This window comes from Papaver somniferum, chromosome 7, assembly GCF_003573695.1.
Source record: "Papaver somniferum cultivar HN1 chromosome 7, ASM357369v1, whole genome shotgun sequence".
Lineage (NCBI taxonomy): Eukaryota > Viridiplantae > Streptophyta > Magnoliopsida > Ranunculales > Papaveraceae > Papaver > Papaver somniferum.
The window spans coordinates 137,201,345-137,211,568 of record NC_039364.1 but is presented as its reverse complement, the minus strand read 5'-3'; the positions used below and the strand labels follow the sequence as shown (position 1 = coordinate 137,211,568).

Sequence of the window (10,224 nt, the reverse complement as noted above, 5' to 3'; positions counted from 1 at the left end):
GTATGTTTATTTACATATGCTCAGTTTTTACTAAACAAAATTGTTACAAAATGTGAAGAAGGACACACAAAACCTTTTTTGAGATCTTTACTTCTTTCAATTGCTAATAAACCCAGTATGTCCATCCTTCCATGTAATGAAGTTTTCTACACTTCCTTGATGCAGAACAACTTTGGGTACTGGAATCTGTACCTGGAGATGTAAATCCTGAAGAGAGTGATGGATAAGTTGAGAAGGTTTTCCAGACCTTGCAAAGTTTACCCTCAGAAATCCCATCAAGAAAGTAAGAGTTATTCTCCTTCATTTTGTTGTACTTATGTATACTACAGTTTTCATTTGTGCAATTGGGAAGTTGATATATACATTCATCTACACTACCATATATATGGATCCACTGTAAAGGTGGACGACTTTTGGAGTTCATGAACTGCCAGTGAACAACACATTTGGAAGTGTTTTCTTCTTTCATGGAAAATCATACCTTCGTAAGAGAATTGACGTTAGTAGATCAACTATCTAACATGTCATATTATGTTTCTAAAACTCAGGTGGCTTGTAGATTACATGATGGAGCTTGGGTTCTTCAAATCACTTTCCCAGTGGGTTGGCAATAACCTTATGAAATCTGGGGACCATGAAACATGGGCTTTTGATCTCCAAGGTGCTGTTGATATGTTCAATTCATACAGGTATGCCCGATTATCCTCATTAATCTGCTGGTATTAGCTCCTGTTTGTGCTTTATTATGGATGTGTAACTCTCAGTTACACAAGCTAAGTGGATGTGTAACTTCTAGTTACACAAGCTAAATATATGTGTAACTTCTAGTTACACATGCTAATTAGATGTGTAACTTTTACTTACACATACTGATTGAATACAACAGCTGAAGGTTTTTAACGCTTGGAAACAACTTATTCATGATTAAACCTAGGTAGTACTTGTCATCTTGTATAAGAACTCCAATTTGAATGATTCAGGTTTCAGTTGGTGATATTGTGGTGACTCCAATTTGAATCAATCAATTTATTCCAATTTTTTCTTTTGAAGCTACTTCAGGTAACGTTTTTGTTTTGATTCAATATGATTGACTCATTTAGTAGTTCTATTTTCTTATTTAGTTTGATTAGGTTTTGATTCTTGTTTTGGTTGTTCTATTCAGGTCAGAGTAGAAAAATATAATTTTTCTGGAATCAATGAATTTTGAATCTAGGTACGTTTAGATTGTTGTTATTACTGTTGATGTTGTTGTTTTAGGTTCAATTTCTTGGTAATACTAGTTGAATCCAATCATCTAAAAACGATGAACTCTCATGATTACAATGGATTCAGTTATTGACTTGTATCTGTAGATGATAAGATGAAATCTGATTGTTAAAACATCTGTAGATGTTGGGACTTACACATGCTTGTTTAGTTAGTTGATTATACATGCTTGTTTTATGACTTTTGGAGGCTGGTAGTATTGCTTTTGCATCTAGACTAGTTTGTGTATACAATGATTAGTTTGGTTGATATTTTTATGTTTCTTTTACAGGAAAATCAACACTTGTGGTGGTGTTGATGGTGGAGGTGCAGGTTTTGGAGGAGGATGAGGAGGCAGTGGTGGTACTGGATCAGATTTGGAAGATAATTTGTATTTGGAGTTAGTGGTGGTGTTTTGGTATGAAGCTGAGAGGTTTGGTATGGATGTTAGAGCTGTGTTAAACATTGTAAGTTGGATCTACTTTACATTCTGCTTGTCTTAGTGGTGGTGTTTTGGTATGGATGTGTAATTTTTAGTTACACAAGCTAAATAGATGTGTAAATTTCAGTTACACATGCTAATTAGATGTGTAACTTCTAGTTACACAAGCTAAATAGATGTGTAATTTCTAGTTAAACATGCTAATTAGATGTGTAACCTTTACTTACACATACTTTGCTTTAGGTAACTTAGGCTTGCAAGTTCATGATAAATGGCATATTCCATATGCAGGTGTAACTCCTAGTTACATAAGCCATATGCATGTGTATCTCCTAGTTACACATGTTATATGCATGTGTAACTCTCAGTTACACAATTCAGATGCATGTGTAACTACTAGTTACTCTAGTCAGATGCTTGTGAAACTGAATATACATTGTTGTATGTACTGTTCATTTTGATCTTATAAATACTGATTGCTTGTTGTTATATTTCAGGTTTCAGATAACTTCATAAAAGCTAATTGCTTAAACGTGGTAATGATCTCGCTGGAACTGGAGTTGACGTTGAATACACAAGTCAGATGCATGTATAACTCTCAATTACACTAGATAGACACATATGTAACTCTCAATTACACTAGACAGATGTGTGTAAATTCTAGTTACACATGCTAAAGAATTGTTGTAAATGAATATTAAAATAATACATGTATTTTTTTTTGTGTTTTCTTTTTTATGTCTATTTTCTGCGTATATATACAAGTGTAACTTTGCATTATACATGTCACAAGGATGTGTAACTTTTGGTTACACTTGCCATATGCATGTGTAACTTCTATTTACACATTCGCAATGTACTTTAATAATTTCGGGCCTAGATTTAATAATTTCGGGCCTATATTTAAATTTTATTTAATTATGGACTTGACAATATACATAAGGGTATCAAGATCTTTTAATAATTCGGGACCTAGATTTAAACTTCTTTTAATTAAGGGTCTCATATTATGGGTTACCCATGGGTGGGGCCTGAGCATAATTTTCCCTTATATAAAGGTCTTCGCTCGGCCCAATCATTACATATTTAATTAAATACTCTTTGCCTCTGTGTTAGGATTGTGTAAACCTACACTTTTTCATAGATGAATATACGAAGTAGATAAACTGTTGGGTATGAGTAGCTAAACTTACCTTCATGCCTTACTTAAAACTACGATTATCCTTAACCTAGCGGGTGCGCGTGTCCATTGGATTTCTAGACTCGCACCCATAACCAATCCAATATTTAGCGTATTTTTAAGAATGGACTCATGTCCGGTCCACACATAAGTGGGTTGCATGTCCACCCGCTAAATTATGGGTGGATTGGGTCGGGTTGGTCCACCCATGCTCACCCCTACCTCGTGGATAAGCTGAGCATTGTCATCCAATCTGCCGACCAGACTTGGCACATACGATTTTTTATGGACGTGTATCCAACCTGTACATTGATGGATTAGATGCAGGTGCAACCTTTAAAATCTAATGGATTCTGGGTTGGAGGCTGATGCTTTCTTGAAAAATTGTTAGATACTCATGCCTACAACTGCAAAAAAACCGTTATGTACCATAAAATTGCATCGTACCAAATCGATTAATCGTGAACCGGACCGCTTGTCTAATGGTTTGAGATTGTTTTAGCATTGTCTCAAACCATTAGATCTTGGACAGGATTTAGTGGATTCTCAAACCAAACAAACCAACAGTTTAAACCGTTTAATATAAGTCGTTAGATTCTTTCATTTACTGTTGTTAGATCTTTGCCAGGCCTAATTAGTCCCTTTACAATAATTATAGTCCACACATGTGTAGGTATTGATTACTGTTATGACTAATTTATTGTTGTCGATACAGATAACTGACAGTTTTTTATAAAAAAAATTGTCTAATACTTAACCAGGACATTTTTTTTGTCGGTTTTATAAAACAGAATCCTTTTTGAAATGGTTTGGTACGGTTCTAGATTCTTATAAAATATTGCTTACAGTTTCGGTTCAGGTAAAGACCAAAATTGTACCATGTGCAACCATGCACCTATTATATTAAGGTTATTCGTGGGATTTTAGAAGATATGTTTTAACAACAATGGGATCTGGGTCACCTTACTCTAGTTTATACTGTGTACATATGGATGTGCTTCGACATGTATATAAATTATTATGATTCTATTTGTCGTACGTGCATACAAATTCTACGAGTTTTTGGGTTACATTAGCAAAATATGCCAAATATTTAGTTTGAATTGTCTTTAGTTTGGGTTAAGGATTGTTGATGGTTCCGCTAGTAAACCTAATAAGGACCATAACATGGGTTCATCTTGCTAGCCGCTTATATCACTAAACATCGGTCATCTAATAATTTGAGATGAAACGCATAATTATTAGGTTGTGTGCACGTGCGCGTGTGTATGTGTATGTATGTGCAAATACCGAGATGTGTTCAATCAAAATCCTAAAATCCTGATTATGTTTCAAGTTAGATATCGTCGAAAATTTTATAGGAAGGAACACATTATGATTTCTAAGTTTTTATATGGCAATATACACGGAATAATTATCTTTGAAGCTGCTAGCCAAGTACTTGAGAAGTTGAGACCCAATATGAATACTGGTCAAATGTTTAGAGAATACATTTGAGTCTGAGAATCAAGATAAGTGTTAGGACGTGTAAGGAAACTAACCAACCAATTTAGTGAATGACTTCTATTTTATAATCAAGAAACTAGGGATAAGACTTACGATATAATATATTGGGAAAAAAACACATCAAATCAAGATGCACGAGCCAAACAAGTAATAAACTACCTGTGATTTGACCCGAGGAACTGCTCACTCTATACTATACTCTCTTGCTAGTGAACCGGTACTCGGGGGTGAAAAGCAAATTGCAATAATTAAGGAATTTTTTTATTTTTTTTAAATGGAAGGAATCCATCTATTAATTACAAAAGTAGAGTTTATAAAAAGTTGGTCAGAAGCCTAGCAACTAGTTGGGCTCTGAGCCCTTTTTGAATGACTAGCCCTATTCTATAAAAAAAAAAAAAAATTGCCAATTTTAGCATTTGTATCATGGTTGACTATGTAATTATTCAATCTCTTCAAAAAGCTCATAGTTTTATCATCAAGTTCACGCAAATTTGTGAAAGCTAGAGTGCCAAAATTATATTCGTGAGTCCTGCATTTGTCAAGACATTTATTTCGCTTTCGAGCTACCGTATTGGCCACCGCCACACCTAGTGTGTAAGTATGGATTCCTCCCCCCTGTAAAAAGAGAGACACCGGTAACATCCAGGCACATATCCCGTCTATTATCCCAGTTATACACTAGAATATTTTTTGGTAGCAATTATTCACCATCCACGATAAAGAAAGCCCAGTACAGCTTCTTATTTTTTGCCGGTATTCCAACTCGGAAACACATGGACGCAAAGGCATCATGGACGAGTTCATGGCGTAATTTTATACCGATATCATGTGCATAATGTAGGGCATGATCACCGAAGATGTAGATTTTTGTGTCACAACTAGGACATAAGCTACCGTATTCGAAAAGTGGAATACCAAGTATGTAACCAAGTACAATACTAAACTATCAAGGTCCAATCTTCTGGTCAATACCCTTAATAGAGACGGATAATAAAAAGGCTTGTGCATGTTTAAATCTATTGCATTATCACCGCATATCGCTCATATATGTTATATCGGGCATGCATCTCTTTCTTCACGGCATCAAAGTATATGACTTCCATGGATCTTCTCGAATGGGGGAAATGTAGTCAATGCTAAGTGTAGAAGGGTCGATGCCACATACATGTAAGTAAAGATCTTGTGCTTGCTGAAAAACTAGGACTCTAGCCCATAGTCCATGAGTTGCGCGAAATAGCGTTTTTGTACGTGTAAGAGCGTAGCTCGGTTGAACTCACCAAGCGTTGGTATGTCAAATTTGGTTGTCATATTTTAGTGTCAAACTCATCTAGAGTTGCTTGATTAAATACTAGAGTCACCTTCATTTAAGTTAGACTAGAAAGTCAAGCAATGTTGAGACATACAATTATTACTCTGAAGACCTGAAGAATGTGAAGAAGTAGCGAACGACGACATCATCTTTCCGCTTGAGATTAGTAATACTGACTTGAACTTGTTTCATTCCTAACGTATCTTTCAAGTAGTGCTATATTGAAAACATAATTGCAAAGCTGTATATACTGTACATATTGTATAATATTCTACTGATGTGACATGATCATAATAGTATGATCATAGTATTAGGGAATTAGACTACGAAGTATAACGCTTATCTTTTGAACTTCGTAGATATGACATCGACATAATCTTGTATATATTGTTGTGATTATGTGAATGGGTTATGGTGAAGATTTCATCCTAGAAAACAATGTTTTACATTTGTTTAAAGGAAGTACATTCATGAACTTTTTTTATGAATCGAAAGGAAATCATGAGGCTTATTGGTCCAGCTATTCATTGCAAATCCTTGGATGACCAATATGTGTGAGATGGTAGAACCGATCTTAACTTATGTTATGTATCTTGGTATAACTAATCACAATGCATGACTTATGATTTCGTATGACTGGTTTTTATTAATTGGTGTAACCGATCCTAAGTAATCATCATGTGATGGTATGATAGATCCTTGTAATTGGTGTGACCGATCCTAGTAATCGGTGTAACTGATCCTAGTAATTGGTGTGACCGATCATGAGTATGTGTAATTGATCCTTGTAATTGGTGTAATCGGTCCTGGTAACTAGTGTGACCGATCATAAAAGTAATACCATGTGTATGTGGAACCGATCCTTGTAACTGGTGTAACCGATCCTAGTGACTGATGTGACCGATCACATCTCCATAATTAGGTATAACCGATCCTAGTGATTGGTAGAACCATTAAACCGATGTATGTTATTTGGTATTTGATCAATCACATAGTAGTCTTGGAATACAGATGAACCAATTCTAAACTTGTTTGGAAGTGTCGTATAACTGATTCCAAGAATGCAAATCCATGTAAATATGAAATAAGGATTTGCAGTGAAAAGATGTCAACATACTTTGAACATGAACAATATCTCTTATCATTTATTGTTCAGAGATATTCCTTAGCACTCAAGGTGATCTTGTGCCGAAATAAATTAAGAATCTTTTAGTTAAGGTTTTTTGGTTTTTATATACATTAATTACCAGCAATTAATGTGTAGCTCTAGAAAATAAAAATTAGTAATGTGCATTTACTAATTGGAGATTTTCTATTGAGAGATTTCAAAAATATTGGACAAGCATTTATTGGAATTAGAAAAACCGAATTTTGTCATACATTGCAAATCTTGAGAATATTTTCGGTTTTGGAAATTCCTTGGTAACCAAACATCCTTGCTTTATAAATAACTAAGTTTGCATTTCTAGCAAACTATCCTAAGTGCCAGGCAAGCTTCATTTCTTGTTGTTTCTGGTGGAGCCGTCTATTCGGAGAGGAAAGAATCCTAATTGGGTGAAATCTCTTACGACCGCTCGTTTAAAGATTTCTTTGGGATCAAGAAGCTCTACGAGTACCATTGGTGGGAAACTAGATAATTGCAGTGTTATTAGTTTTCGATTGATTTGATTGACTAACGGTTGTTAAAACTTTGATTGCACCTAGTTTTTTTATTCTCGAGAAACTTCTCTTCTGATATAAGATTCACTCAAACTAGATCGAAGTATCAACGAGATCTCTAAAACTGTTATTAGATCTAAAGACATCTTGTGATAATCCATTGTTAAAAGTGTTAGAGCACTGCTCGGTCGAACTCGCATGCGTTCCTATCTCAAGCATGTTTTTCAATGTTAGTGATCAAAACTATAAGTCTTGATTTCTAGCCTATTTATAGATGTCTCGGACTAGGACATAAATTGCGTAGTTGGGCTTAGTTTTCACGGAGTTCATCATTTGAAGACGAATAACTACTAAGGGGAGCTTGTGGAACTTCTTCATACTTGAACTCATTTATCACTTGAAAGGTCTATTTCTACTATCTCCTATATTGACACATAACTCGTGTTACGATATAGTATTCTCTATACACGTTTGAGATTTCGAGCTGAGTATATCTCGCTTACATATTTCTCGAAATATGTGTTGGTAAGATTTCGCTTCGACCAAGTTCATCTTATATCATGAGAAAACATCCGAGTAACATCTTACATGGTTTGTGTGATATAATCATTTGATGTAGGCTTGGAATGTTTTGATAATGATTATTTCAATATCTTGAAAATTGCTTTGATGCTAATAGTATATGAAAACGGCTATTGTCATCCTCTAAGAATGTTTCAATGATTGAAATAAAGAGGTTAGAATCTTGTAACCATCCTTGGATATAAGCACATTGCTTTCGCACATTAGTGTATAAGTCCAAAATCGGGAACCTAAAGTATGCATACTTGTGTGTATACAAAATGGTTGTAGGAGACTGGGTAAGTATTCGTACCCGTACGCATACTGGCGGAAGTTCATGTCGGTGAATTTCTGCTAAGTTTAAAATAAAATCAAACTCATCCGGTTACCTAAAGTACGCGTACCCGTACGCATACTGGCGGAAAGTTCACGTCCGTGAATTTCTGCTGACTTTGAAAACTAAAACAAACTCAAATCCGGTTACTTAAGTACGCATACTTAAGTGTGTTACTTTCTAAAATCGGTTGTACATGAACCTATACATTTATCAATAAGGAACGCAATCTTTGCAAACTGTGGCTATAATGTTCATGTATTGATTCGAGTGAATCAAAACGATTTTGCTTCAATTGTGTACTTGTATAATTCTATGAGAATATAACAATTGAACAACTCTTTAACTAGTTTCATTTGAGTCATTTGAACTAGTTATGGTTAAGATGAAAGGTTGATATGAGAGTAATCATATGGATAACCTCGGTTAACTATTTGTGAACCAACATGGTGTACATGTTTAGGTACGGTTACATAAACCTAAATGAGGGTAAATTTAATTTGTGTGTAACAAGCTAAGTTCTATCTAACGGTTGAAAGATATTAGCTTGGTTGAATCAGGTTTTTCATCTAACGGGTGAATATTGAATGCTTTGTTACCAAGGTAACTTGGATTGCAAACCCTGATTTGAAAACTATATAAATGAGAACTCTATCAACTGGGAAACCTAATCCCCACACCTCCTGTGTGCTAATAGTTGCATAACTAGAATCGATTCCCCACACCTCATATCTTTGTAGTTGGGTGATCTGATCTTGTTGTTTCTATCGTATTGAGTACAATTGAAATAATTGACTCGAGATTTATATCTCTGATAGGCAAGATAGAAAAATAATCACAAACACCTCCGTCTCATCGTTTGTGATTCCAAAATATCTTGTTCCGCTAGTTGATTAAGATTATTGTGAGGTGATTGATAATATTAGGTTGTTCTTCGGGAATATAAGTACGGTTTATCAATTGGTTCATATTCACCTTGATTTATCAAAATACGGAACAAAAACTCTTGGGTATTTCTGTGGGAGACAGATTTATTCAATCCTATAGACTTTTCTGTGTGAGACAGATTTGTCTATCAAGTCTTCGACTTTTGGTCGTAACAACTCTTAGTTTTGAGTGAGATCATCTAAGGGAATCAAGTGCGTAGTATCCTGCTTGGATCAGAGATGTAATGAATGCAACTGTACCTTGAATCAGTGTGAGATTGATTAGGGTTCAACTACAGTCCAGTTCGAAGTTAATTGGTAGTAGGCTAGAGTCTGTAGCGGCTTAATAAAGTACGGTGTTCAACCTGGACTAGGTCCCGGGGTTTTTCTGCATTTGTAGTTTCCTCGTTAACAAAATTCTGGTGTCTGTATTATTTCTTTTCCGCATTATACTTTCTTAGATAATTGAAATATCACAGTTTGTGCGTTAAGATCAATCAATTAGAATACCCAACCTTAGCAAAAAAAAAAAAAAAAAAAACCCAACCTTGGGTTATTGATTTACATTGATTGACACTTGAACATTGGTCTTTGGTACCGTTCAAGTTACTCCTCTTATATTCAATCGGGCTCGCAGATTTTTATTTATTGATTGCAGATTGAATTAAGAGTTAGAGATATCAATACTCTTTGATATACTTTATTCTAGATTGAGTCTGACTGTCTAGTTGATTCTCTAGAAAGTATGTTGGAGTAATTCCTCTCAGATTTCCAAACGAATTGTTCGGTGTGATTGTTAGACCCCCGCATTTTCAATTGGTATCAGAGTAGGCAAACACATTAAAGACCTCATAAGTCCGTGTTTGTAAGCGATCTGATATGGACAAAGGTGCTATCTCTATAAACGTACCACCAGTCTTCGATGGCTCAAATTACTTATGGTGGAAAATTGGTATGCGTGCCTTTCTTCAACCGCGTGATTTTCAATCATGGGTTTATGTAGTTAATGGCTATGATGTTTCCGTTGTGGCAGTAGGGAATGCGACCGTACGTTCCAAAGAA

The 10,224-nt window shown here is 35.1% G+C and overlaps 1 long non-coding RNA gene across 1 annotated transcript; it reads left to right on the top strand.

Annotated features, from left to right (window-relative positions):
* Positions 1-225: 225 nt before the first annotated feature.
* On the top strand, positions 226-1,034 carry LOC113293605. The gene is made up of 3 exons (XR_003332391.1): positions 226-283; positions 549-689; positions 981-1,034. It is a non-coding gene; the product is annotated as an uncharacterized LOC113293605 (long non-coding RNA).
* The last annotated feature ends 9,190 nt before the right edge of the window (positions 1,035-10,224 follow it).